At 37.7% G+C, this 15,393-nt stretch overlaps 1 protein-coding gene across 2 annotated transcripts in view; it reads right to left on the reverse strand.

Annotated features, from left to right (window-relative positions):
• Window positions 1-15,393, reverse strand: part of RAB27A (RAB27A, member RAS oncogene family) — a 73,020-nt gene that overhangs the window by 42,345 nt on the left and 15,282 nt on the right. For both annotated transcript variants that reach the window (XM_077881174.1, XM_077881175.1), the window contains exon 2: window positions 15,039-15,155. The gene's annotated coding sequence lies outside the window, so the exon portion shown is untranslated. The remainder of the gene's footprint in view (window positions 1-15,038; window positions 15,156-15,393) is intronic.

The raw sequence follows: 15,393 nt of genomic DNA on the forward strand, positions 1-15,393 counted from the left end.
TCTGCATAATAACAAATATAAGGTCTGTTAAGGTAAATTTTATGAATGTTCCAAGATTTCTTTAAAAAATTTGTAACCTTGTTGTATCCAGAATTACATACATACTAGTTCTAGCTAGTCTTTCACTCTTATATAGATTTATTTATGTTTTGCTCTTTTATCTGTTCGTTTCTGAGAAAGGTGTGTTAAGAAACTGGGTTGTATTTATTTTTATGAAATAAATACAAGGAAAATGTCCTAAAGGAGATAAATATAAAGCACTATAAAAGAACAAGGCTTTGCAGTCCCTATTCAGAGAGGCATTAAGTTTCTGGTCCTCAATTTGTGTTTTGTAGAACTCTGAGATCCATGAAGGTACTTCAAGAGTTCCGTAAACTTTTATTCAAATGTCCATTTTCCCTTGTTATTTTTTTGAATTGGAATAAAAACTCTTATAGTCAAATGAGTTATATACAGATTTAGAGACCTCCAAATTGTTCACTTATGCTGCTTGGCTAAGTTATTTGCTTCTGCTCTTCTAGCATATATGTTATTTGAAATTTCTATAAATGTATCATTAATTTAGAAGGCTATAATTTGCACTCAACTTTTTTCTTTTTCTCTTTTTTAAAACAATTCAGAGTGGATTCATGTGTCCACTCTTGTGAAATTATGTAAAGAAGCATATGCCAGCCATACTCAATACATGACAGCAAGGCTTAGGCACATCTGTTCAGCACGTTTGCTTTCATCCTGTTAGGACTGTCAATTGAGCAATAAAAAAAACGAACACAATATGTTTCATCAAAACATTCAATTATAAAAATAAAAAACAAAATGTAAATGCAATAAAATTCACTTATATATAATTATATAAAATGAACATTCTATTATAGATCACTGTAGAGATGGTTTTATGTTTGGGGAACTTCTTGTTTGACTTACATAAATATGATTGACCTATCCTAAGTTTGGGTTATTTCTTGTCTATAGCAGATCAGTGTCTTTCACTGCCTCAGAAAACTGCTTTGGTTCAGCTAGTAGCAAAGTTTCTTTAGCAAGTTTCTTCAAATGAATTCTTACATGGCACTCCAACATACAAAACCAATGAGAATGGAACCATTTCAATGAAAAAATGAAGATGAGACCTGACTTCCAAGGCCTGTGGTCCAATAAAGACTAATAAGAGCTCCTTGTACACATTTAGAAACCAATGAGGAAAGCTCTACCTTTAACCCAACTCTGAATCATCTCATTTGGTTTTGTTCCTTAACACTTCCTGTCTGCCTAAACACCTGAGACTGACAACTCATTTTGTAAGGCCTGCCAGACTTTTCTATTGAACAGCTCCTAAAGATGCCACCTCTTGGATCTCCTCCACTTACCACAATCTTAGTAGTTTTCTCATCTAGGGGGGAAAACCTAAAATGTATTGATGTTCCTGGTGAGGATTCCAAGAAGTGTTACCTAAAGCTTGAGAGAGTAAGATAAGCCTATAGGAAAGAGTCTTGTAGACAATGCTCAATGGATCATTCACAAGAAACCTAAAAGCCCTGGGTCTAAGTCTAAATAGTCCTGGGAAAATCCAGACCAAACTGGCCAGAAGTGAACCAAGAGGCAGCACTCCTGACACCCCACCTTGGGTCAGGAACCAGTATCCTTGAAACGGAAAATGGTAGGAAGATGTTTGTAAACAGCTACATTGGTGATCCTTTCCTAAAGGGTCTAAATGGACACATTGAGCCATCAGAAAACATATCCAGATTCATCTAGACTCAAGAAGCTATACTCGGGGTATAATTCTCAAAAGTCAAGATATGTTTTGAAGAACAGTTTGAAATATTGATAGAGCAAACTTAAAATAACTCAGAATATATTATTTTGTGCTATGTCCAAAGCCACTTTATACTAAATTATAACCAGAATAGCATAGAGGCACAAACTTTTTTTTTAAATACTGATGGGAGAAAAACAGAAAATTCTCTTCACTAACTTGATTTTTTTCTATGAATTCAGGAGAAATTGCTAGTATTATATTTTATCCACAGAACCTCTTGTTACAGCTAATGGCTATGTCATGAAGAATGCTTTTATATGAAAGTATTACTACTTAAAACTATTAGAAAATTCCAAGAAAGCAGAAAGGGGTATAAGGAAAATGGGAAAAGAGCAATCTCTAGTGTTCCCCACCAGAGCAGGCAGGCTCATGTGAAGGGGACACAGAACCACTTCCAGACACAAGGGGTTAAATACAAATGCAGGTGGTCAAAGTCACATCAAAGTCAAACACCCATAAGGTAAGGAACAGATCAAAAAGGGGAGAAGTGGCTTATGGATCGTGAGAGAGTGTTCCACGAATTCAGAAGAACATCTAGTCATACAGACTGGAGAGACCTTCTAGCTCATTACAGCCAGCAGGAGCAATTATCTAGAAAAAAAGGCCCCTGGTAGCTCTTGCTTTATCAAAAACCAGAGAGATTCTCTTACCCTCTAGGTCAGGGCAATTTTTTCCATCTACTTGCTCTCCTCTGTTAGTCCATTCAATTTCAAAGGCTCCCTAATTATTCCAACCAGGTTCCTTCACTAAAGTTTCCTCTTTCTATCCTGGAAAGATGGAAAGCCATGCATCTAGGTTAGCATTTGGTCCCCCAAAGCCATACCTGTCTTTGTTATCAGCTAAGCCTGAGACGCAGGCACCTATGAGAACCAAGCTCCTGTGCCTGAATGATATTTTAAGTCAGGGTCTAATGTATGTAGGGGCCAACATGAATAGGCAAGATGGTCACTCAGAAAGAATCTAGAAAGCCTTGTTTTTTTTTTTTTTTTAAAGAGTAGATAAACCTCAATTAAATTTACTGACATAAAATAAAAATTTTGACTGTGAATCAGTAAGAGAACAAGTCAACTGGATAAAGAAAATTATAGACAAGAGGAGCATGAAGCACATGACAACACCATGAGGTCATAAGAATCCATGAATTTATAAGAAATTGATGAGAAACTTCAGAAATTTTGAGTGGTTAGAGGGCATTAAAGAAACAAATTACATTAATTTTTTTAATGAGGATGAAATGAGATTCTATTTATAAGAGAGGTGACTGTAAAGTAGTAAGAAAAGGTTTTATAAGCCACACATGGAAAAAAATCAATCTCACAATTCTATAAACATGTTCTAATAGTCCACTTTTTAAAATATAAAGACCTTCCACATACCAACAAATTAGATTATAAAAGTTTATAAGTTGCATGTTTTGACGTCAGGAATTATCTTTCCACTAAAAAAAAATAAGTAAACAAAAAGCAATGCTATCAATGGTATCCTTTTTAAATTAGAACCTTCCCACATATATCTGCATATCACATAAAAATACATTGCTATATAGCTATCAAGCACTAAAAATAAACTAAAACTTCGAATAGACCCCAATGATATTAATCAATTTTTAATGAGAAATCACCTTAAAAATTCATATATGAATGTCCCAGAAAAGGTTTTATATATTCACATTTGAGTCCACCGTATAGAAATTACAATTTTTAATTTGAAATAATTTCCCTTAAGTGCTGGTGCCTTTAAGTAGTTGAGATACACATTCCTTCAGCTTCTATAAAATAACTCTAAACTGTGAACATTTTGATAGGAAGGGAGAGATATTAAAGTTCAATTACCATTAATCTAAAAGGACTTAATCTTAAATTCTCTGTAGGAGACAAGAGCTCATAAAAAACATATATAGGCTTCTACTATTAGGAAACTGGACATTTTTCATATCCACTCTAGGAGAAGAGGTTTTACATTTTGCTCAGATGCAAAATGTTTAAGAACTCAGGAGATGCAGTGTGATTTTTCAAACCAAAATGTGGGGCATGTGGTCTGTCAGTGGGTTTTTGTGACCCTTTCAGGAAAAGGAAATATAGTTTGGAAACATAGTTTAGTTGTCAAGGTACTGAAATTTCTAAAGCATCTCACTAATTTATGGGGCAAATGCACAAGAATATGTGAAATGAGGCAGTCCCAGAAAAATTCACAGATTTGGTCATCACAACACATCTCCATGCACATACGACATGTGTATTTATTTGCATTCCCTGTACTTTTGACCCTAGGGCTCTCAGAGCTGAGGCCCTTTTGATTGCCACAGTAGGGAAAAGGGAAGGGAAGTTGTTTCAAAGGAAACATCCTTACGTATTCATGTTCCTTTTCTCACAGCCTCAGTAATTAATAAAATAATCACAAAGTAAGCCAAAAGCTCCTCTACCCACTCCACTCCCACCTTGGAAACCTGTCTTCATAAGCCACATCCTTCTCTGGATATTCCTTTAACCAACATTTGGTTAAACACAACTCAAATATGTATGAGTGTTTTATTTTGCTTAACTCATAGGAGTATTATGCTTCTTCTAAGTACTCCTCTCCCTTCTCCTGAATGTGTCTCAACTCTCCAGTAAACTTGCACATTTCCTGAAGACTGTCTCCTTGTGAATTACTTATCCACCACCCCTCATCACTAGACTAACAACAGGCCAGCTGTCACTCAACTGCTAATTGTGCTTACCATCTGGCTTTCTCCAACAGCCTCTTCCTTCCTCTGGTTCCCTCTGTTCATTGCTGATTTCATTCAGGAGTGACCCAAAAAAAGTGTCTTGGGGCTCCACTGATAGCTGCTCTTTTTTGATAAATTAAATTGTATTAGTGTTCAACTCAACAGTATTTGAGAAGCAACTTCTATGTTGCCCAATACTGTGCTAGCAACTATGAATGGCATGAAAGAAATATGTGACCCAGCCACTCTCCTCAATAAGTTGGTAATTGGGATGATGAAACGAATTCATTTTCAACAAAGGACAAGTAAGATAATCAGGAAACAAAATGTCTAGTATGCCATGTAGACCACCTAGCACAGGACATCAAAAGCACAAAGGGCTTGAAGTCAGAAGACCTAAACTCTGCTACTTACTTCCTAGCTGTGCGACCTATGGCAAGCCACATAACCTCTCCAAGTCTATTTCTTCAATATGGAAATATTTATCCAGCAAGATTATTGGAAGGACTAAAGAATACATTATGTGAATGCATTTTATAAACTATAAACTGCTGGGTAACTATAAGATGGTTTTATAAGACAAATAGACTGTAGGAGGTCAGAAAGAGGCAACTATCTGACCAAGCCTTCAAGCAGGAATCAGAGCCTGAGCTGAATACCTTCCAAGCCTAGAAGGACTTGGCAAGGTGGTCAGGAATAGGAAAGAAAAAGCACATTTGGTGCATGGCTGTGTTTCAACTTCAATTTAACAAGTATTGAGAAACCCTGTCAATTACTTCAAAGGCTACAAATATGACTAAGATAATTCTTCCCCTAAAAATTTAGTCAGAGAGAGACATAAGACCACTATAAATTCAAAGGAATGCTTATAAGTTAATGTGGCAAGTTGAAGAGGGCTAGAAAACTAACCATCAGTGTGTGGGTTTCTAGTTCTGGCTCTGCTACTATCTATGTGCCCCTCAGCATGGGTCACTATCCCTCTCCAGGCTTGTCTCCTTAAATATGAAATAAGAGGTTTTGACTCCATGGTGTCTTTCCTAGAAAACATTCTATTCTCTGATTGTAGGTTCAGAGTCCGGGGTTTAACCATAAGAAAGTTCAATGGTGTCATGGCAGCAGGTATCTCTGGTATCACTTCTTACTTCTTAAAGATGAAAGCCTAGACAAGGTCACCAGCAGTGGGAATGTGGAAGGAATTCAATAGACGTTAATTTAAAAACAATAGAATGTAGTGGCTCAGTGGGCACAAGAGAAAGCAGCAAAGACAAAGAGCTCCAAAAAATGAAACTGGGTGGGGCACCTGGGTAGCTCATTTGGTTAAGCATTCGACTTCTGGTTTCGGCTCAGGTCATGATCTCAGGGTCCTGAGATCAGGCCCCATTTTGAGCTCTGCATCAGTGTGGGGTCTGCTTGTCCCTCTCCCTCTGCTCCTCCCCAAGCTTGCTCACTCACTCACTCTCTCCCATAAGTAAATAAAATCTAAAAAAAAAAAAAAAAGAAAAAGAAAAAAGAATGAAACTGAGTGATCAGACAGCAAAGTAGTGTTGCAGATAGAAACAGGCCACTGAAGTGGGGAAAGGGAAAAAGTTGGAGAGGACATAAGGTTGTCATGGTGGGTATAAGGTTTTTAGACAGGAGAGATGACAAGATTGGATTAGGACAGGTGGAATGTTAAGGGGTCAGCAAAGACACACAAAAATGCCTGAAAACCACCTCCATTCCCTATGGTCCCATATTTATCTCTGTCCTTGGGACAGAGGCAGGGGGGCCAATGGTGAAATGTCAAAAAAGAAGGCCGTGACTGTACCTACCACAGAAGAGGGAACACACAAGACCAAGGATCACAGCAGGCATTATCAGCCAAACTAAATTACATGGGACATGGTGGGCAATCCCTGCTGTTCTGACAAAATTTTGTTTGCATTCCTCTGTTGTAAGGTATTTTATCTGGCAGTGATTAAAAAGGAAATGTCAGGAAGACAGCTGGATGTCATTTTGCCTCCACAGCATGTTCTCCTTTAGGGAGCCAACATTAAGGCATCCACTCAGTTTCAAACCTCAGACCCTTGCCCATCATCATACACCACCCATCTGACTGCATGTTGATGAAAACATATTCTGACCAAGAGTAATATCATTTTCATTCAGCCTCTTTCTGTGTCTCTCTTTCTTGACTTGAAAGCATTACCACTTTTATCACTGATATTAAGAAATGACATGCCAAAACCCTTCTCTAATTACTTAATGCCTGTGGGTTTTCAGAGAAGAATTAGCAGAACTAAACCACATTCCCCCATGTTTTTGTTCTCATTTAAAACAATACTGCTATAAATATGCATGTGCACATCTCCTGATGCACACTAGCAAGATTTTCTCTTGAAAATTGCTTCCCAATATTTTCCTTGCTATATGAACATGCAGGAGTTCTTCATATATTCCAGATACTAGTCCTTTGTCAGTTACAGATGTCACAAATATCTGTTCCCTGTTTGTAGTTTATCTTTTTACTTTTTAAATGGCACTTAATCTTTGAGTAGTCAAAAGAAATCCTTATTTACCCAAAGTAAAGATATTCTTCTATACTATTTTCCTAACATGTTGCCTTTTACATTTAAGTCTTTAATCCATTGGAAATTTTTTAAGGTGTATGTAGGGATCCAAGTTCATAATTTTTCCCTGGAGAATATCTAATTGCCCCATGAGCATTCATTGAAAAAACCATCCTTTCTCTAGTGACTCACTATATAAAGGCAGATCTGTTTCAGGGCTCTTTTGTTCCTTGGTCATTTTTACTATCCCTGGGCCAATGTCACAAGACCTTAATTACTATAACTTCATTATACAAGTCTTCCTCAACTTACAATGTGATTATGTCCTGATAAACCCATCATAAATTAAAATATCTTAAGTCAAAAATGCATTTGATACACCCAATCTACTAATCCTTAAGGCTTAGCCTTAGAAGTGTTCAGAATACTTACATTAGCCTCTAGTTAGTCAAAATCATCTAACACAAAGCCTATTTTATAATAAAGTGTTGACTCTCTCGTGTAGTTGATTGAATACTGTACTGAAAGTGAAAATCAGAGTGGTTGTCTGGGTACAGAATGGTTTAAGTGTACCGGTTGTTTACTCTCATGATCAGGTGGCCAACTGGGAGCTGAGGCTCACTCTGGCTACACAGCATCAGAAGAAAGTATCCTACCACATTGCTAGACTAGGAAAAGATCAAAATTCAATATTCAAAGTGCAGTTTCAACTGAATGCATACTGCTTCCACACCATAAAGTCAAAAACTCTTTAGTTAAATCATTGTTAAGTCAGGGACTATCTGTACAACTTTGTGCCTGGGAAGACCAGTCTCCTCAACCTTACTGTGGATATTCTTAACCTTTCATATTTCCATCTAAGTTCTTCAAAAACCATATGGGATTTTGATTGGGATTGCATGAAAATCTATATAGATCAAAATGAGAAGATCGACATATTCATGATATTGAACCTAGCTGTGTATGTACATGTTATCTCTCTCCACTTATTGTCTTTCTAAATGACTTTTAAAATGTCATTAAATAAATTCTCTTCATAAAGACTTTTTACATCTGCAGACTTATTGATAATTTATAGTTTTGTCACTATTGTGACATGTTTTAAAAATATACATATATCTTCTATTATTTAGCCACACTTATTCTAAACATGATAAACATAGATAAAATAATTACATTTTGCTTCTTTCTTATCTAATCTTTCTACTTTATATTTATATTTGTCTTACTGTGGCAGTTAGGAATTCCAAAAGTATTTAATAGACAGTCTTGTCTTGATTCTAACATTTCATCATTAAGAACATTTGCTATAAAAAAAAAAAAGAACATTTGCTATAGTTTTTGGTAGATACTTTTGGGGATTAAGGAAGTTCTCCGTCTATTCCTAGTTTTCTAGGAATGAGTATTACAAATGGGTATCAGTCTTATCAAATTTTATTCTGGCATCTATCAAGAAAATTATGTAATTTTTCTCCTTCAGTCTGTTAATTAACAAGCTTTTACATTTATTGTGCCTTTGATCTTTAGTTTTCCAGTCTCCTTTCTTCTTCTCTGACCTTCCTGACTTCTATTTTTTTTGTATATTTTTTATTGGAGTTCGATTTGCCAACATACAGCATAATACCCAGTGCTCATCACGTCAAAGTGCCCCCCTCAGTGCCCGCCACCCACTGACTTCTATTCTTGATTTACACTTTCACCCAAGATTTTTCTTTCAAAGTCATTCTCTTTCTTCCTGGTCAGTCCTAGGATGGGGAAGACTGTAGACCTCAGAGTTGTTCATACACACTTGAATGAATAAAAAATGAAGTATATAGTAAATGCCAGGTATTTGAGGTGATTACCCAAAACTGATCTTCAAATTACATTTATATAAGGTTGTTCTTTTTTGGTGCTAAATAAAACAAGGCTACTTGAGATGCAGTCCCTTAGAGACATAATTATCATAGAAAGTTTTTCAATTGAAATGGTGTTTCATCCCCTAGAGAAATAACAGAAAGTCATTAAGCTATCTTTTGAATTTTCTTTTCAAGACTATTCTTGACTTCAAGTACCAGAACTCAAGCTCCCCCGTTACAGCAGCTAGCAATTAGAGGTAATAGATTTCAAAAATAAGCATTTTGGAAAGATGCAAAGTGCTGCTTATACACACTCTGTAATTCAACATTATCACTCAGAAGGGTCAGCCCATACCTCAAAACCTTGGTTCAGAACCTAAACCAGACCAGCTACAATGATGATCTAATTTGTAACAAACAATCCAGAGATGGAGGGAAAAACATAGGCATTTCTTTTTGTTTAAAACAAGGTGAACAAATCTGATTTTGGCCATGATGCATCAAGGGGGTTTATAGTTCTAGGGAAGTCTGGGCAGGTTCTCTCTTAATAAAAGATTATATGTTTGTTTATTCATTTAATAGGTGAAGCACCCAGTGCATGCTGTGCGAGGTCACAGAAATGCAAATAAGACACAGCACCTATCCTCACAGAGTTTAGCATTTAATGGAGGGCATGGACCACCAAAGCAAGATGCCAAGTATGGTTAGTATCTATAGTAGGCATAATGGAAGGATCTCATGAAACTAATACCTAACCTAGACATGGGCTGGGTGGGTCCCAGGGGAGGTTTCTGAGAAGTGGAGGAGGGGGTTTGATGACTTCAGATACAGAAGTTCTTTAAGTACTCTGCAGTCCTAAACAGTATATATAAAGGTAGTATTCTTTGGGGGGAAACACTCCATAGCTCCATGGTGTAGAACAGGAGAGGGAAGGAAAAAAATCTGTAAGATCCATGGACCCTATCCACAAACTCGCCCCATATGACCCCACTGCCCATATACACATACAACCCAAGAAGCTACGGTTTAAAAAAAAAAAAAAAAAAAAAAAGTCAAGATCCTCGAGAGATACTTGGAGAAACGACTGAAGATGAGTTATCACCCAGGTTCCTCATCTTTCTCGTCTTAACATGCCTCTTGGTATGCTCTGGGCTCTACCCAATCTGCCATCTCCCCCTGCTAGTAAAAGTGTGAACTTAATACTTTTTAAAAGGTGACAATACCTTAATTTTAAAATTAAAGAAGTTGAAACTACATTTCTAAGCTCTACAAATACTAAATTCTAACTATTTAGGATGTTCTTTAGAAAAAAAAAAAAAACATTGCAAAGTTTTTTTATTGGTCTATGTAATTATCCTAAAATCTGTTTTAGTCCATCATGTGCATCTATTTGACCAAGGATGTTAGACAAGGTATGTTCTAGAAATGAAAAGGGATACTTATGCAAATGAAACAGAAATCAGCAAGCAACTCTATAACAAAATACTAAAATCTTTAGTTCTTAGAAAAGCAATTAAACATCACAATATAGTATTAGAGTCTATATCTGACTCCAAAGAGCCCACAGCCACTTCCTCCAGTAAATAAGTTTTATAACAGTATTTAAAAACAGTGCCTTTTCAGTTTGTGATTTCTACCAGCCTTTAATCACTTTTAAACATTTTTAATAACTATTAAAGACTGAAAAAAAAAGATTTTGATCTAGCCTAAACAAAACATTTAAGTTGTTTTAGAGGGAAATAAACTTGGCTTGACTGACAAATGTGAAATGACAAAAATTCTAAAGCACAGGAGGATGTAGGGAAGGGTAGTACCACCTGGAACAGGTATGGAAGTACCTCTCAAGTAACCTACACCAAATGTCCCTTAAATATAACTGACATTAAATGCAAAATGACATACAAATACCCGAAAGGTGTCAATAGTCTCAAGTAAAGTTTGATAAGTAGACTGGCCTATGGGGACTATCAAAAGACACAACAGCAAAGCTTGAAGTCACTGAGGAGGGAGATGATTAAATTCAGGCACCAGCCTACAAGCACATCAGTTAAAACATCGTGCATTTAACAAACAAGCATTGAGAACATGCCTTGCACTCATAACTATGTGAAACAATGAGGTAGTTCTAGATGACAAGGGTCTAATAGAAGCACTCTCCATGGAAAAGAACTGCAAAATATGTACAAGATGCTAGGCAGGTGGGAATGTTGGGCAGAGAGGGTTAGAAGGAAGAGGAGAAGCCCAATATGCCTGGTGTGGCAATCAGGAAAACTTCAGAGTAGCATCTTGAAGTAGTCAAGGACTAAAATTGGTACACAAACGGACAAGTGATGCATGTGAATGGACAAAAATCACACAGTTCATAAAATGATGTGATAAAGGACTTCACATTTCATATAAACATCATCCTTTAAAGAAAACAAAAACTATTAACAAAATGATCTTTGATGCTAATCTGAAAGGTGTAAATAACTATTGATGGAATTAGGTAAGGGCTGTCTGGTATTCAAAGTACAAAAGCCAGACGAAGCTTACAGCCATGATAAGGGAGCAAGTGGCAGCTGACAGCCTGGGAGGGTGGTAGTGGAGTGAAGACATTTGCACTTGCAGAGGCATAAGAGGGAGAAGGATATGGCACACTGAGGGGGTGGGCAGATGGATGACTAAAGGAGAGTGCATGGGCATAGGAGAGGAGGTGTCCAGACAGAGGCTATGAAGGTGGGAGAGACTCTGCAACCAAGGCCTGAGAGGACTATTCCATAACATAAAAAGTTGGTGTTATCCTCTGGGCAATGGAAAGCCACTGCAGACTTTTATGAAAGAGAGGAACATAAAGCATATAACTTAGAGGGATATTTCCAGCAGCCACATGGAGACTGGGAAGGCACAACAGATAGTCAGGAGGGGATGGGAGAGATGGTGATTTGACTTGTGTCAGTGACAGTGAGAATGAAGAAGAAAGGATTAATTCAAGACATATTTAGGAAGTAGAAAAATCAGTATAATATAACTTCTTAACTCACTGGTTTAGGAGTAAAAGATAACCAAAACTTAGGTTTGGTAACAGAATGAATTAACAGAAAAGATGACTTGAGATGATTATTATAACCAACACTTACTTTTCTAAGTCCTTCTTTTTAAATTTAAATTCAATTAGCCAACAGTAGTATATCATTAGTTTCAGATGTAGTGTTTAATAATTCATCAGTTGCATACAACACCCAGTATCTAAGACCTTTAAAATACCAACTCACTTAGGGGCACCAAAGTGGCACCTGGTCAGTTAGATGTCTCTTGATTTCAACTCAGGTCATGATCTCAGGGTTGTGAGATGGAGCCCCAAGTCAGGCTCCATGCTCAGCATGAAGTCTGCTTAGGATTCTCTCCCTCTCCGTCTGCCCCTCCTGCTTGTGCCCTCTCTCTCTAAAATAAATAAATAAATCTATATAAATAAATCAATAAATATTTATAAATAAATAAACACCAGCTCATTTAATCCTCACAACAACCCTATGAGGGCTCTAATTTTCAGATGAGAAGATTAATATACAGAAAGGTTAAATAACTTCTCCAACTCACTCAACCAGTAAACCGTAGAGCCAAGATTTGAACCCAGACACACTACTACAATGCTACAGCATAACAGACATGATCAATTAAATGTCCCTTAGACATGTTGGACATCCAGGGAGTTAGTTGTGTTTAACTGGCATTTGGAAAACAGAAGTAGGCTTCAAAAGAGAAATCAGGGTTAACAATATGGATTTTAGAGTTATCAACATAATTGATTCCTGAGGCCATGGGAGAGAGAAGATGACCATTCAGAATGAAGGGAAACCCAGAAGGACACTAGTAAGATTTTTTAAACAATAGTCCACAGTCACCAAAGCACAGAGGAGCCAGCTTAAAGACATCAGGACTTTCTCCTTCTTGTGAAACAGGGGAGCCATTCAATATTTGCTGTGTGATAAATCTAGCATTCTCAGCTAAAGGTTCCCTGCTCAGATAACATCAGAGAGAAGAGAAACCTAATGGAGTATGAAATGGAGAAAACAAACAAACAAACTGATGCTCTCATTTCTTGGAAGAATGATCTGTATCTGCATTCTCAGGAAGTGGCTCCTGCCTCCAGTGTATCAGCAGTGATGCAAACTCCTCTCCTGAGCAGCCCTCTGATCTCACTCATCCTCTCTCCACCCTCCGACCCCCCACAGAACCCACTACTATTGAGAGGGTAGGGCCCCAGCCATACTGCAGCAACACCAGGAGCACCGAAGCAAGTAAGAAAACGTTCCCTTGCAAAGACAGTACAAATGAATTAGGGCTTCTGCGAAAATCAGCTTTTCTTTTTAATGGGCTTTACATGACTCATCAGCTATGAGGTATGCAATGCCCGGAGCTCTAGCTATAAATCCACCAAGTGCAGAGGGCAGAAGAAAGGAAGGGTAGCGAAAAGATGAACACAGATCTCAGGAAGCTTTCATCCTAAAAAGAGAAAACAGAAACAGAGGGAAGTGGTGAGCATTTCCTCTTTGAGCACACAAGTACTGAGGGTCTCGAGAAGGCGGAAACTGGATCAGCAGCGGAGGCAGCCTGAGTTCCGGGACCTGTTCAGAGGTGCAGGTCTCGGTTGCTATGGTGCCATCCTGCTGGCCGCAAGGTTTCATCAGCATTTTCTGCCACAGTTCCTGTCGTGTGGGTAGCAGCAGCAAACAAAAAGAAAAAATAATGGTTTTTGTATTCTAATAGCTGCAACCAAGATGGGGATAAACTCCTTTGGAATATATTAAATCCAACCTGATGTCTATGGGTAGGATGCCCTCATGAATAAACACTACTCCCCAAAATATTTTTTTTTTCAAAACTGTGTGTTAATAATCCAAGAATCTAGACAAAGTCAACTTTTAATTAAGGCTTTTTCCCCCACAGTGATTCCTGACAATCGGTGTTCAGGAGTCACAGGAAAAAAGCCTGAACTCACAGCAAAGACAACAAAATGAGGAATTTGGTCAGCGGCCTGGAGTGGAAGTCAGGACATTGCCTTGACTCTGACACCAACCAGCCCCATGACCTGTGTGTCTGCATCCAGATTCCCTCTTAGTGTAAGGACTTGCATAGAGGGAAGACTATAAGATGAGACACAGTGAGACTCGGCCACCTACAAGCCAAGGAGAGGAGCTTGGAACAGATTCTTCCTCATAGTCCTCAGAATAAACCAACCCTGCAGACATCTGCATCTCAGACAATAAGTGTCTGCTGCTGAGGCCACCCAGTGTGTAGTGCTTTGTCACAGCAGTCCCGGCAAACTGGTGCATGTCCAGAAGTAGACAGAATTGTTTAATGAACATCAGACCCCATCAGAACCAAACCCCAGATCTTTCACTCCTGCATACTATCACTAAGCATCTATAAAGGGGGATCCCTGGTGGCTCAGCGGTTTGGCGTCTGCCTTTGGCCCAGGGCACGATCCCGGGGTCCCAGGATCGAGTCCCACATCGGGCTCCCGGCATGGAGCCCGCTTCTCCCTCTGCCTGTGTCTCTGCCTCTCTCTCCTCTCTCTAGGACTATCATGAATAAATAATTAAAAAAAAAAAAACTAAGCATCTATAAAATATACGGTCCTTTCCTTAACATAACCACAATACCACGGCCAAACCTAACAAAAGTTAACAATTACTTGGGGGGCAAATTTAATTCATAGAAGAAATACACCTAATACTAAAACACATGCTTACATAAAGCTTTCCCCCATTAAAGCTGTAACAATATTAAAAATAAAATCCCAAAAACCCTTAAGCTTAGAGCAATTCCTTAATCAGCTCTCTTATTCAACATATTATCAGAGAATAAAAATCTGTTACTTTATTAAAGTTAAGAAAAGAAAGGAAAATGCAGTCAGTATTCCTATCCACCATACAGTAACTGAAAATGTATTTTTCAAACTCCAACCCAGAAATTCAGCATGTGTCTTAAAGTCTTTAGTTTAAAAAAAAAGTTAACATGTGCAGTGGTATTCTATGTTAAATCACACATATTCTAAATACATGAAAATTGGCATGGTGGAATTTGAAACCTCTACAAAAAATATATATATATATGCATATATATATAAAAACACAAAACTATACCTTGAGGGAGGGAGTATAAGTTGTTGTTTTTCTAAAATTTTAGAAAAGTTGCTCCCAACACTTCACCAATTAGACAACTTCCAATCACATGTCCTCTTCAAAAAGGTTACTTCTTGCCTACATAATACAAAGAGAAATGTTAAAGTCAGAATTGCTTACTTATAAAAGGTTTTCAAAAGAGTCTTTTGAAAAGCAGTCCGCTCCATCAACTTTCAAAATCAGGCATCTCTGTAAAAACCCACAATCCAGCTAATTAGTCTCAGCTGTTCGTCATATGGCCTGCAGACCAGTCAAGTGATTTTGCCCATTTTGAGCTTACTAAAACCCAATTCCACTGGCCTCTCAGACAGAAGGT

Source organism: Canis aureus, chromosome 32 (genome assembly GCF_053574225.1).
Source record: "Canis aureus isolate CA01 chromosome 32, VMU_Caureus_v.1.0, whole genome shotgun sequence".
In the NCBI taxonomy this organism is placed as follows: domain Eukaryota; kingdom Metazoa; phylum Chordata; class Mammalia; order Carnivora; family Canidae; genus Canis; species Canis aureus.